Source organism: Triticum aestivum, chromosome 7B, assembly GCF_018294505.1.
Source record: "Triticum aestivum cultivar Chinese Spring chromosome 7B, IWGSC CS RefSeq v2.1, whole genome shotgun sequence".
Classification (NCBI taxonomy): Eukaryota; Viridiplantae; Streptophyta; class Magnoliopsida; order Poales; family Poaceae; genus Triticum; species Triticum aestivum.
In genome coordinates, this window is record NC_057813.1 from 718,924,560 (window position 1) to 718,937,583 (window position 13,024).

At 44.3% G+C, this 13,024-nt stretch overlaps 1 long non-coding RNA gene across 1 annotated transcript; it reads right to left on the reverse strand.

The window, feature by feature from the left end:
- Window positions 1-2,250: 2,250 nt before the first annotated feature.
- On the reverse strand, window positions 2,251-3,265 carry LOC123163141 (uncharacterized). Its single transcript, XR_006481728.1, has 3 exons — window positions 2,653-3,265; window positions 2,430-2,510; window positions 2,251-2,334 (listed from the first exon to the last, which is right to left on the reverse strand). It is a non-coding gene; the product is annotated as an uncharacterized lncRNA (long non-coding RNA).
- Window positions 3,266-13,024: the final 9,759 nt, after the last annotated feature.

Here is a 13,024-nt window from a genome sequence, read left to right on the forward strand (position 1 = left end):
CCAAATAGCGATTCCATGCCTTCGTCGCCAAACAGAACGATGTCGCCAAACAGCGATCTCTATGCCTTCATCCCGCCCGTCTTCCCCAGTCCTCCTTGATCCTCCTCCTTGTAGCCAGAACGTGACCAAGGTATATGTTGATCTATGGGCGGCATAGAGATCCCCTTTTGCCCTATCTTTGTCCTCTTCACGTTGATCTGCAAGTTTATGTGGTATAAAAATCTCCCTTTTGCCCTATCGCTCTACTGATTGTTCTCCTCCCGCTGATCTGCAAGTGGTGTGGATGATCTCCCTTTTGAACTCACTTCTACCATCCTTCTCCTGGCAACAAAAAAGAAGCTGATCAATCTCAAGGTATGTGACATGTGGTCTGATTCTATTAATGTTCTCAAGGCAACAAGAGAATTCCTAGACTGATTTTGCTATATGATCACAGATTACAAAAAAGGACAAGGTTTAGTGGAGAATATGATTAACGGCAATGAAGATTCAAACAGGTAACATCAATTTTAATAAATTCAGCAGCTAAATTGCAGAGGAGTCGCACCCTCCAAACAACTAGTAGAAAATTAGAAGTAATAAGGAAGGAAGGAGATCCAAAATTTATTCCTGCACCTTTTGGATGATGTTAGAGTGAAAAAATATATTTGAACAGAAGTGATCTCTATTGTTCTAAATAGCTCAAGATAAAATACATGAATGTAGTCAGACCTTTACATGCAAGTTGTACCATAGGAAAATACATGAATGTAGTCAGACCTGTAGATGCGAGTTGTACCATAGGTGCTTTGCTAACAGAAGTGATCTCTATTGTTTTGAATAATCTCAAGATAAAATACATTAATGTAGTTAGATCTGTAGATGCAAGTTGTACCATAGGTGCTTTGCTCGTGAAGTACTTGGGATTTCCAATAATTGACAGGAGATTAATGTAGATGATCTCCCTTTTGCCTCTTCCTTCTCCTAGCACAAAAAAGATGATCAATCTTGAGGTATGTAACATATGCTCTAATTGTATTCATGTTCTCAAGGCAGCAAGAGAATTCCTATAGACCGAGTTTGCTATGCTATCACAGATTACAAAAAAGGAAACTAAAAGGTGTAATCCAGAATATGACCAACTCCAAGAAAGATTCAAACATGTACACTCTATTTTTTTTTAAATTCTCATGCCATATCATCAAATTCTTGTAGTGTAACTAGACAAATAAATTAAGATATGCCTATTTTTTACAGGGCAAATATGGTTCCTAGTTGGATGCCTCAAATTGGTATGAAATTTAATTCCACAAAAGAGGCTTGGGGCTTTTGGACTTGTTATGGAGGTCATATTGGTTTTGACGTAAGGGTAAATTATGAAAATAAGAGCAAACTTGATGGGGCAATCACTTCCGCGAGATACGTTTGTTCCAATGAGGGCTACCGAAGAATAGACAAAAGAGATCATAATACCAAGCGTCCTCGTGCAGAAACAAGGACTGGTTGTAAAGTTCGAATGGGAATCACCATCGACCGAGAAACAGGAAATTATGAAGTACATGAGTTAGTCACTCAACACAACCATGTCTTGCAATTGCCTGGAACATGCCACTTGATGCCATCACAGTGGAAGATATCGACCTTGCAAGCTTTTGACATTGAAATTGCAGATGATTCAGGAATTGTACCAAAAGCAGCCCATGAGTTGGCAAGTCGGCAAGTTGGTGGGTCATCAAACCTTACCTACACACCTCGTGATCACAAGAACTAGTTGCGAACCAAGGGTCAAAGGGAGTTGATATATGGTGAAGCTGGAAGTATGCTCAAGTACTTTCGAGATAAAAAATGAGAATCCTGCATTTGAATATGACGTACAACACGACTGCAATGAACAAATAGCAAATATCTTCTGGGCTGATGCGAAGAGGATCACTGACTATGCTCACTTCGGTGATGTTGTTACGTTTGATACTACATTTGGGACAAATAAAGAGTACATACCCTTTGGTGTATTTGTTGGCTTGAACCATTTTAGAGAAATGGTCATTTTTGGTGCTACACTTCTATACGACGAGACATTTGAATCCTTCACATGGTTGTTCAACACTTTCCTATCCATACATAACAAAAAGCAGCTTAGAACTATCTTTACTGACCAGGACGTAGCAAAGGGTAATGCAATTCGGGCGGTATTTACGGAAGCATGGCATGGATTGTGCACTTTTCACATAATGCAAAATGCCATCAAACATTTACCTCATAAGAAAAAATACGAGGATGGCCCAAATGTACTTGCTGATTTCAGTGCTTGCATGTACAAGTATGAGGAAGAGGAAGACTTTGAAGAAGCTTTCACTGCCATAAGAATCAATGTGGATACACAGACTTGGTTGAACAGTATCTATAAAGTAAAAGAGAAATGGGCAAGATGTTACATGAGGAATGCTTACACTATAGGCATGAGAAGCACACAATTAAGTGAGAGCTTGAATAGTGACTTGAAAGACCATTTGAAGTCTGATCTTGACATTCTTTGTTTTTTCAAGCACGTAGAGAGGGTTGTGAAAGGAAAGAGAGATAAAGAGGTAAATGAAGAATATGAGTCTAGGAAAAAATTACCTAGAGTTAGAATAAGAACTCCTACAGTAATACAAGCAAGCAAAGTTTACACACCTCACATATTTGAAGATTTTCAGAATGAATATGAAAGATCCATCTCAGCGTACATCAAGCCATCGGAGGAACACAGTGTATATACTGTTGCAATTGCCAATCTTGACCCGGAATGCTCTTATGAGGAAGAATGCAAAGTTCTGGTTGATGAAGAGCAAAAAGTTCTATGTAGTTGTGGTCAATTTGAAAGAGTTGGTATATTGTGTAGTCATGCTTTGAAAGCCCTTGATGTCATGAATATTAAGTATCTTCCAAGCCACTATATTTTGAAGCGATGGACTCGAGAAGCACGAAGCGGCACTATTCAAAACAGCCATGGCAACATTGTTTTGGAAGACCCTAGATCGGAAGATAGGCAGCAGCTTAAGTTTTTCATGCATGAGTTCCTTGGCATAGCTTCCCAAGTAGTTGCATCACAAGAGTGCATAAAATTAGTAGATGATGCTTTGAAGAATCTAAAGAAGCTAGTTGAAGACAAAGCTCCTACTACTACATGCAGAACTGAAGCTATATCTCAGGAACCAGACATTTGTTTGCAAACAGCTTGTCTGAAGAAAAAGGAAATTCAGCAGAAGACTTCAAAAAGGAAGAAATCATGGCTTGATAATCAACATCCCAGTAAAAAGAAGAAAGGGGCAGCTAAAGTCATTCCCCAAAAACAATCTTCTTCTGTAAATCTCTTATCACTTATCAAAACAGCCTATAGATTTAGTAATAACTCAAGTAATGTTTATTCTGATTTATTTTTTGCATAGACAGGAGCGAAGTACATTCCAGTTGCACAATGCGAAGCACCTATAGAGAAAATGACTGGAACAAATGCAGACGGTTTGCAGGAATATGGGTACTATGCTCGTTTACTAACGGTATTCCACTTATCTTGTCCAAAATTCCTAAAATCCATTTGTAAGCAATATGATTTTTTGTGTGTATAAAATCTGGTATGTCTCTCTTTAATATACAGAGTGAAGCCAATGATATTTGGGACTTGGAAACGAATTCATATTTTTCTCGGATATGACAATAGTTTGATAGAGAAATAAGAGGAGAGTCATGCATTTCTGTGGTTCGGCTCCTCTGCATCAACCTCAACTACAGCCGTGACTACAGCCGTGAACTGCAGCTAGTAATTCCTTCTATTTGTGATGTGTTTAGTACTTAAGGCAAATACAGAGAGAGCAACCTCTGCATCCCGTTATGATACGTGAACAGGAAGAGCAACTTTTGCTTCTGTTTATCTGTTTTAAAGTGAGGAAAAATAAAAGTAGAGTAGCACTTAGTTTTGCTGATGTGTGAAGGGGCAAGGACTTGAGCATTTACATCACAGTATCCTGGTTTCCAAACAAGATGAACCAAAAACTGACTTACAGTATTCTAGAAATTTGCTAGTCAGAACCATGCCAAAATCTCTATGGAGAGTGAGACCACGACACAACGGCGCAATCAAATCAAATGCAATTGCAGTAAGATAACAATCGGTATTTAGACCACAACATAGCAACGTTGAGAAATACAGGCTACATACATATAATTCTAAAGATTTGGACGGACAATATCAATGGACAGGGGACCAAACATACTGTCATGCTACATACTACAAGGTAGGAGCTAGCCACGTACTGACCTGTGCTTCTCCCGAGCTCAAGAAGCGCCCGCACGGCGATATCTCCTTCCTGGACAGTGGCGGCGCGGGGCCGGGCGGCCGGCAGATCCCCATCGGCGAGCGGCTGGAGGAAGCGGGCAGCTTCAATCGAGGTGAGGGACGTAGGGCGGCGCAGCCTGAGGAGGGTGGAGTCCTCCAACGTACCTGCCTTCCACGGCGTCGGCCGGTGAGCCCAGGGAACGGCGCCTTGCGGCGGATCCTGGGAAAGCCGAGGACACAGCCGCGGCGCAGCAGGCGGGCATGGAGGTCCATCCGCCGGACCGTTGCTAGGGGAGGGAGTGTGCTTGGCTGGAGATAGGAACCCTCGCCGGCGGCGAGGTCGTCTGCTCGCCCTTGCCTCAATCTCTTTGCTCTCCAGTCTTTACTGTGTGGTGTGCAGTGTGAACGGAAGCATTTATCCGAATACATAAAGGCTTTATTATTAACAGAAATAAGAGGGGAAATTAGAGCGGTCAGATGGAAATTGACGGCCGATGTAAACGTCTACAGCACGCCTGCTGTAGTAGTTCGACTGCAGAGGAGCCGAACCCTCTCGTCGACTCGGCTCCTCTGCAGTCAAACTACTACAGCACACGTGCTGTAGACGTCCACATCGCCCGTCAATTCCATCTGACCGCTCTAATTTCCCCACTTATTTCTTTTAAAAAAATGAAAACAAACACCCAATTTGTCTGCTGAAAAATCTCCTACGGCTGCTTGGCGCCAAACAGAATGCACGTTGGCTCCAAATAGCGATCTCCATGCCTTCGTCGCCAAACAGAACGCTGTCCCCAAACAGCGATCTCTATGCCTTCATCTCGCCCGTCTTCCCCAGTCCTCCTTGATCCTCCTCCTTGTAGCCAGAACGTGACCAAGGTATATGTTGATCTATGGGCGGCATAGAGATCCCCTTTTGCCCTATCTTTGTCCTCTTCACGTTGATCTGCAAGTTTATGTGGTATAAAAATCTCCCTTTTGCCCTATCGCTCTACTGATTGTTCTCCTCCCACTGATCTGCAAGTGGTGTGGATGATTTCCCTTTTGAACTCACTTCTACCATCCTTCTCCTAGCAACAAAAAAGAAGCTGATCAATCTCAAGGTATGTGACATGTGGTCTGATTCTATTCATGTTCTCAAGGCAACAAGAGAATTCCTAGACTGATTTTGCTATATGATCACAGATTACAAAAAAAGACAAGGTTTAGTGGAGAATATGATTAACGGCAATGAAGATTCAAACAGGTAACATCAATTTTAATAAATTCAGCAGCTAAATTGCAGAGGAGTCGCACCCTCCAAACAACTAGTAGAAAATTAGAAGTAATAAGGAAGGAAGGAGATCCAAAATTTATTCCTGCACCTTTTGGATGATGTTAGAGTGAAAAAATATATTTGAACAGAAGTGATCTCTATTGTTCTAAATAGCTCAAGATAAAATACATGAATGTAGTCAGACCTTTACATGCAAGTTGTACCATAGGAAAATACATGAATGTAGTCAGACCTGTAGATGCGAGTTGTACCATAGGTGCTTTGCTAACAGAAGTGATCTCTATTGTTTTGAATAATCTCAAGATAAGATACATTAATGTAGTTAGATCTGTAGATGCAAGTTGTACTATAGGTGCTTTGCTCGTGAAGTACTTGGGATTTCCAATAATTGATAGGAGATTAATGTAGATGATCTCCCTTTTGCCTCTTCCTTCTCCTAGCAAAAAAAAAGATGATCAATCTTGAGGTATGTAACATATGCTCTAATTGTATTCATGTTCTCAAGGCAGCAATAAAATTCCTATAGACCGAGTTTGCTATGCTATCACAGATTACAAAAAAAGGAAACTAAAGGGTGTAATGCAGAATATGACCAACTCCAAGAAAGATTCAAACATGTACACTCTATTTTTTTTAAATTCTCATGCCATATCATCGAATTCTTGTAGTATAACTAGACAAATAAATTAAGATATGCCTATTTTTTACAGGGCAAATATGGTTCCTAGTTGGATGCCTCAAATTGGTATGAAATTTAATTCCGCAAAAGAGGCTTGGGGCTTTTGGACTTGTTATGGAGGTCATATTGGTTTTGACATAAGGGTAAATTATGAAAATAAGAGCAAACTTGATGGGGCAATCACTTCCGCGAGATACGTTTGTTCCAATGAGGGCTACCGAAGAATAGACAAAAGAGATCATAATACCAAGTGTCCCCGTGCAGAAACAAGGACTGGTTGTAAAGTTCGAATGGGAATCGCCATCGACCGAGAAACAGGAAATTATGAACTACATGAGTTAGTCATTGAACACAACCATGTCTTGCAATTGCCTGGAACATGCCACTTGATGCCATCACAGCGGAAGATATCGACCTTGCAAGCTTTTGACATTGAAACTGCAGATGATTCAGGAATTGTACCAAAAGCAGCCCATGAGTTGGCAAGTCGGCAAGTTGGTGGGTCATCAAACCTTACCTACACACCTCGTGATCACAAGAACTATTTGCGAACCAAGCGTCAAAGGGAGTTGATATATGGTGAAGCTAGAAGTATGCTCAAGTACTTTCGAGATAAAAAAAATGAGAATCCTGCATTTGAATATGACGTACAACACGATTGCAATGAACAAATAGCAAATATCTTTTGGGCTGATGCGAAGATGATCATTGACTATGCTCACTTCGGTGATGTTGTTACGTTTGATACTACATTTGGGACAAATAAAGAGTACAGACCCTTTGGTGTATTTGTTGGCTTCAACCATTTTAGAGAAATGGTCATTTTTGGTGCTGCACTTCTATACGACGAGACATTTGAATCCTTCAGATGGTTGTTCAACACTTTCCTATCCATACATAAAAAAAATCAGCCTAGAACTATCTTTACTGACCAGGACGTAGCAATGGGTAATGCAATTCGGGCGGTATTTACGGAAGCATGGCATGGATTGTGCACTTTTCACATAATGCAAAATGCCATCAAACATTTACCTCATAAGAAAAAAGACGAGGATGGCCCAAATGTACTTGCTAATTTCAGTGCTTGCATGTACAAGTATGAGGAAGAGGAAGACTTTGGAGAAGCTTTCACTGCCATAAGAATCAAGTGGATACACAGACTTGGTTGGACAGTATCTATAAAGTAAAAGAGAAATGGGCAAGATGTTACATGAGGAATGCTTACACTATAGGCATGAGAAGCACACAATCAAGTGAGAGCTTGAATAGTGACTTGAAAGACCATTTGAAGTCTCATCTTCTTTGTTTTTTCAAGCACGTAGAGAGGGTTTTGAATGGAAAGAGAGATAAAGAGGTAAATGAAGAATATGAGTCTAGGGAAAAATTACCTAGAGTTAGAATAAGAACTCCTATAGTAATACAAGCAAGCAAAGTTTACACACCTGACATATTTCAAGATTTTCAGAATGAATATGAAAGATCCATCTCAGCGTACATCAAGCCATCAGAGGAACACAATGTATATACTGTTGAAATTGCCAATCTTGACCCGGAATGCTCTTATGAGGAAGAATGCAAAGTTCTGGTTGATGAAGAGCAAAAAGTTCTATGTAGTTGTGGTCAATTTGAAAGAGTTGGTATATTGTGTAGTCATGCTTTGAAAGCCCTTGATGTCATGAATATTAAGTATCTTCCAAGCCACTATATTTTGAAGCGATGGACTCGAGAAGCACGAAGCAGGACTATTCAAAACAGCCATGGCAACATTGTTTTGGAAGACCCTAGATCGGAAGATAGGCAGCAGCTTAAGTTTTTCATGCATGAGTTCCTTGGCATAGCTTCCCAAGCAGTTGCATCACAAGAGTGCATATAATTAGTAGATGATGCTTTGAAGAATCTAAAGAAGCAAGTTGAAGACAAAGCTCCTACTAGTACATGCAGAACTGAAGCTATATCTCAGGAACCAGACATTTGTTTGCAAACAGCTTGTCTGAAGAAAAAGGAAATTCAGCAGAACACTTCAAAAAGGAAGAAATCATGGCTTGATAATCAACATCCCAGTAAAAAGAAAAAAGGGGCAGCTAAAGTCATTCCCGAAAAACAATCTTCTTCTGTAAATCTCTTATCACTTATCAAAACAGCCTATAGATTTAGTAATAACTCAACTAATGTTTATTCTGATTTATTTTTTGCATAGATAGGAGAGAAGTACATTCCAGTTGCACAATGCGAAGCACCTATAGAGAAAATGACTGGAACAAATGCAGACGGTTTGCAGGAATATGGGTACTATGCTCGTTTACTAACGGTATTCCACTTATCTTGTCCAAAATTCCTAAAATCCATTTGTAAGCAATATGATTTTTTGTGTGTATAAAATCTGGTATGTCTCTCTTTAATATACAGAGTGAAGCCAATGATATTTGGGACTTGGAAACGAATTCATATTTTTCTCGGATATGACAATAGTTTGATAGAGAAATAAGAGGAGAGTCATGCATTTGTGTGGTTCGTCTCCTCTGCATCAACCTCAAGTACAGCCGTGACTACAGCCATGAACTGCAGCTAGTAATTCCTTCTATTTGTGATGTGTTTAGTACTTAAGGCAAATACAGAGAGAGCAACCTCTGCATCCTGTTATGATACGTGAACAGGAAGAGCAACTTTTGCTTCTGTTTATCTGTTTTAAAGTGAGGAAAAATAAAGGTAGAGTAGCACTTAGTTTTGCTGATGTGTGAAGGGGCAAGGACTTGAGCATTTACATCACAGTATCCTGGTTTCCAAACAAGATGAACCAAAAACTGACTTACAGTATTCTAGAAATTTGCTAGTCAGAACCATGCCAAAATCTCTATGGAGAGTGAGACCACGACACAACGACGCAATCAAATCAAATGCAATTGCAATAAGATAACAATCGGTATTTAGACCACAACATAGCAACATTGAAAAATACAGGCTACATACATATAATTCTAAAGATTTGGACGGACAATATCAATGGACAGGGGACCAAACATACTGTCATGCTACATACTACAAGGTAGGAGCTAGCCACGTACTGACCTGTGCCTCACCCGAGCTCAAGAAGCGCCCGCACGGCGATATCTCCTTCCTGGACTGTGGCGGCGCGGGGCCAGGCGGCCGGCAGATCCCCATCGGCGAGCGGCTGGAGGAAGCGGGCAGCTTCAATCGAGGTGAGGGACGTAGGGCGGCGCAGCCTGAGGAGGGTGGAGTCCTCCCACGTACCTGCCTTCCACGGCGTCAGCCGGTGAGTCCAGGGAACGGCGCCTTGTGGCGGATCGTGGGAAAGCCGGGGACACAGCCGCAGCGCAGCAGGCGGGCGTGGAGGTCCATCCGTCGGACCGTCGCTAGGGGAGGGAGTGTGCTTTGCTGGAGATACGAACCCTCGCCGGCGGCGAGGTCGTCTGCTCGCCCTTGCCTCAATCTCTTTGCTCTCCAGTCTTTAGGGCATCTCCAGCCGCGCCCCCAACAGGCCCTCCCCAGGCGATTTTGCCGCGCCAGCGCCAAAAAAAGGCCCCAGTCGCGCCCCAGAAGCCCGTTTTTCGCCGGCTCGGGCCAAAACTGGTGCCGGCGGACCCAGGCCGAACCCGGCGCCCTGGGGGTGCTTGGAGAGCCGGCCCAAACGAAAAAGGCGCGTGGGCCCGCCCTGGAAGCGACCCGAGGGCCTTTTCCCGCCGTTTCTCGACGCTTTTCCTTCGCATATCTCCCGCTCGCTCGCCTTCCTCCCGCCATTCTCTCCCTTTCTCCCGCCAAACTCCCTCCCGCTCGCTCGCCACGAAGAAGCACGCCATGGCGCACGCGGCAGCACCCGCGACTGGCGCCATGGCCCGGCCGAAGCAGAGGAAGCCGAGGGCGCCGCCATCGAAGCCACCGGGCCTGTCAAACGCCGAGTGGAGGGTGGAAGTTCAGCGATGCAAAAGCAGTCACCGCCGACAGGCAGAATAGGGCCATAGCCAAGAAGGCCCGCGACAATGCGGCGCGCGCGGCGGCGTCTTCCTCATCGGTCGACCAGGCGGGGATGAATCCCCCCGTCGTCAGCCACGCCCAGTACGCGCCCTGGCGACAGCAAGGCGCCGGATCTCCATGGGGTTCATCGTCGCCCGGCTACGCCGACGGCGACGCGCACGGTGGGTTCAACCCAAACGTGACCTTCCCTCATGGTAACCCGCTACACGCACACCCTCGCCCGCCTTCGCCGGCGTGCAGTTGTTGGAAATATGCCCTAGAGGCAATAATAAAAGTATTATTATATTTCATTGTTCATGATAATTGTCTTTTATTCATGCTATAACTGTATTATCCGGAAATCGTAATACACGTGTGAATACTTAGACCACACAATGTCCCTGGTAAGCCTCTAGTTGACCAGCTCGTTGTGATCAACAGATAGTCATGGTTTCCTGACTATGGACATTGGATGTCGTTGATAACGGGATCACATCATTAGGAGAATGATGTGATGGACAAGACCCAATCCTAAGCATAGCATAAAAGATCGTGTAGTTCGTTTTGCTAGAGCTTTGCAAGTGTCAAGTATCTCTTCCTTCGACCATGAGATCGTGTAACTCCCGGATACCGTAAGAGTGCCTTGGGTGTACCAAACGTCACAACGTAACTGGGTGACTATAAAGGTGCATTACAGGTATCTCCGAAAGTAGTTGTTGGGTTGACACGGATCGAGACTGGGATTTGTCACTCCGTATGACGGAGAGGTATCTCTGGGCCCACTCGGTAATGCATCATCATAATGAGCTCAAAGTGACCAAGGTGTTGGACACGGGATCATGCATTACGGTACGAGTAAAGTGACTTGCCGGTAACGAGACTGAACAAGGTATTGGGATACCGACGATCGAGTCTCGGGCAAGTAACGTACCGATTGACAAAGGGAATTGCATACAGGGTTTGATCAAATCCTCGACATAGTGGTTCATCCGATGACAACATCAAGGAGCATGTGGGAGCCATCATGGGTATCCAGATCCCGCTGATGGTTATTGACTGAGAGCGTCTCGGTCATGTCTGCATGTCTCCCGAACCCGTAGGGTCTACACACTTAAGGTTCGGTGACGCTAGGGTTATGAAGATATGTATATGCAGAAACCCGAATGTTGTTCGGAGTCCCGGATGAGATCCCGGACGTCACGAGGAGTTCCGGAATGGTCCGGAGGTAAAGAATTATATATAGGAAGTGCTATTTCGGGCATCGGGACAAGTTTCGGGGTTATCGGTATTGTACCGGGACCACCGGAAGGGTCCCGGGGGTCCACCGGGTGGGGCCACCTGTCCCGGGGGGCCACATGGGCTGTAGGGGGTGCGCCTTGGCCATCATGGGCCAAGGGCACCAGCCCCTATAGGCCCATGCGCCTAGGGTTTCCCCCTAGGAGGAGTCCTAGTGGTGGAAGGCACCCCTAGGTGCCTTGGGGGGGAGGGAAACCTCCCCTAGGCCGCCGCCCCCCCTAGTAGATCTCATCTACTAGGGCCGGCGCCCCCCCTTGGCACCCCTATATATAGTGGGGGGAGAGGAGGAGAACACACCAGCCCCTGGCGCCTCCACCTCCCCCCGTTACGTCTCTCCCTCGTAGTCTCGGCGAAGCCCTGCTGCTGTGACGCCCTGCATCCACCACCACGCCGTCGTGCTGCTGGATCTTCATCAACCTCTCCTTCCCCCTTGCTGGATCAAGAAGGAGGAGACGTCTCCCGTCCCGTACGTGTGTTGAACGCGGAGGTGCCGTCCATTCGGCGCTGGTCATCGGTGATTTGGATCACGTCGAGTACGACTACATCATCACCTTGCAAGCTTCCGCACGCGATCTACAAGTGGTATGTAGATGCAAACTCTCTCCCTAGACTCGTTGCTTAGATGAACTCATAGATGGATCTTGGTGAAACCGTAGGAAAAATTTTAATTTTCTGCAACGTTCCCCAACAGTGGCATCATGAGCTAGGTCTATGCGTAGTTCTCTTTGCACGAGTAGAACACAACTTTGTTGTGGGCGTGGATTTTGTCATCTTACTTGCCTCTACTAGTCTTTTCTTGCTCAACGGTATTGTGGGATGAAGCGGCCCGGACCAACCTTACACGTACTCTTACGTGAGACCGGTTCCACCGACTGACATGCACAAGTTGCATAAGGTGGCTGGCGGGTGTCTGTCTCTCCCACCTTAGTTGGAGCGGAATCGATGAACAGGGCCCTTATGAAGGGTAAATAGAAGTTGACAAAATCACGTTGTGGTGATTCGTAGGTAAGAAAACGTTCTTGCTAGAACCCAATTGCAGCCACGTAAAAGATGCAACAACAATTAGAGGACGTCTAACTTGTTTTTGCAGCGATTGATCATGTGATGTGATATGGCCAGAAGTTGTGATGAATGATGAATTGTGATGTATGAGATCATGTTCTTTGTAATAGGATTCACGACTTGCATGTCGATGAGTATGACAACCGGCAGGAGCCATAGGAGTTGTCATTATTTTTTGTATGACCTGCGTGTCATTGAATAACGTCATGTAAACTACTTTACTTTATTGCTAAACGTTAGTCATAGAAGTAGAAGTAGTCGTTGGCGTGACAACTTCATGAAGACACGATGATGGAGATCATGATGATGGAGATCATGGTGTCAAGCCGGTGACAAGATGATCATGGAGCCCCGAAGATGAAGATCAATGGAGCTATATGATATTGGCCATATCATGTCACAACTATATAATTGCATGTGATGTTTATTATGTATTATGCATCTTGTTTAC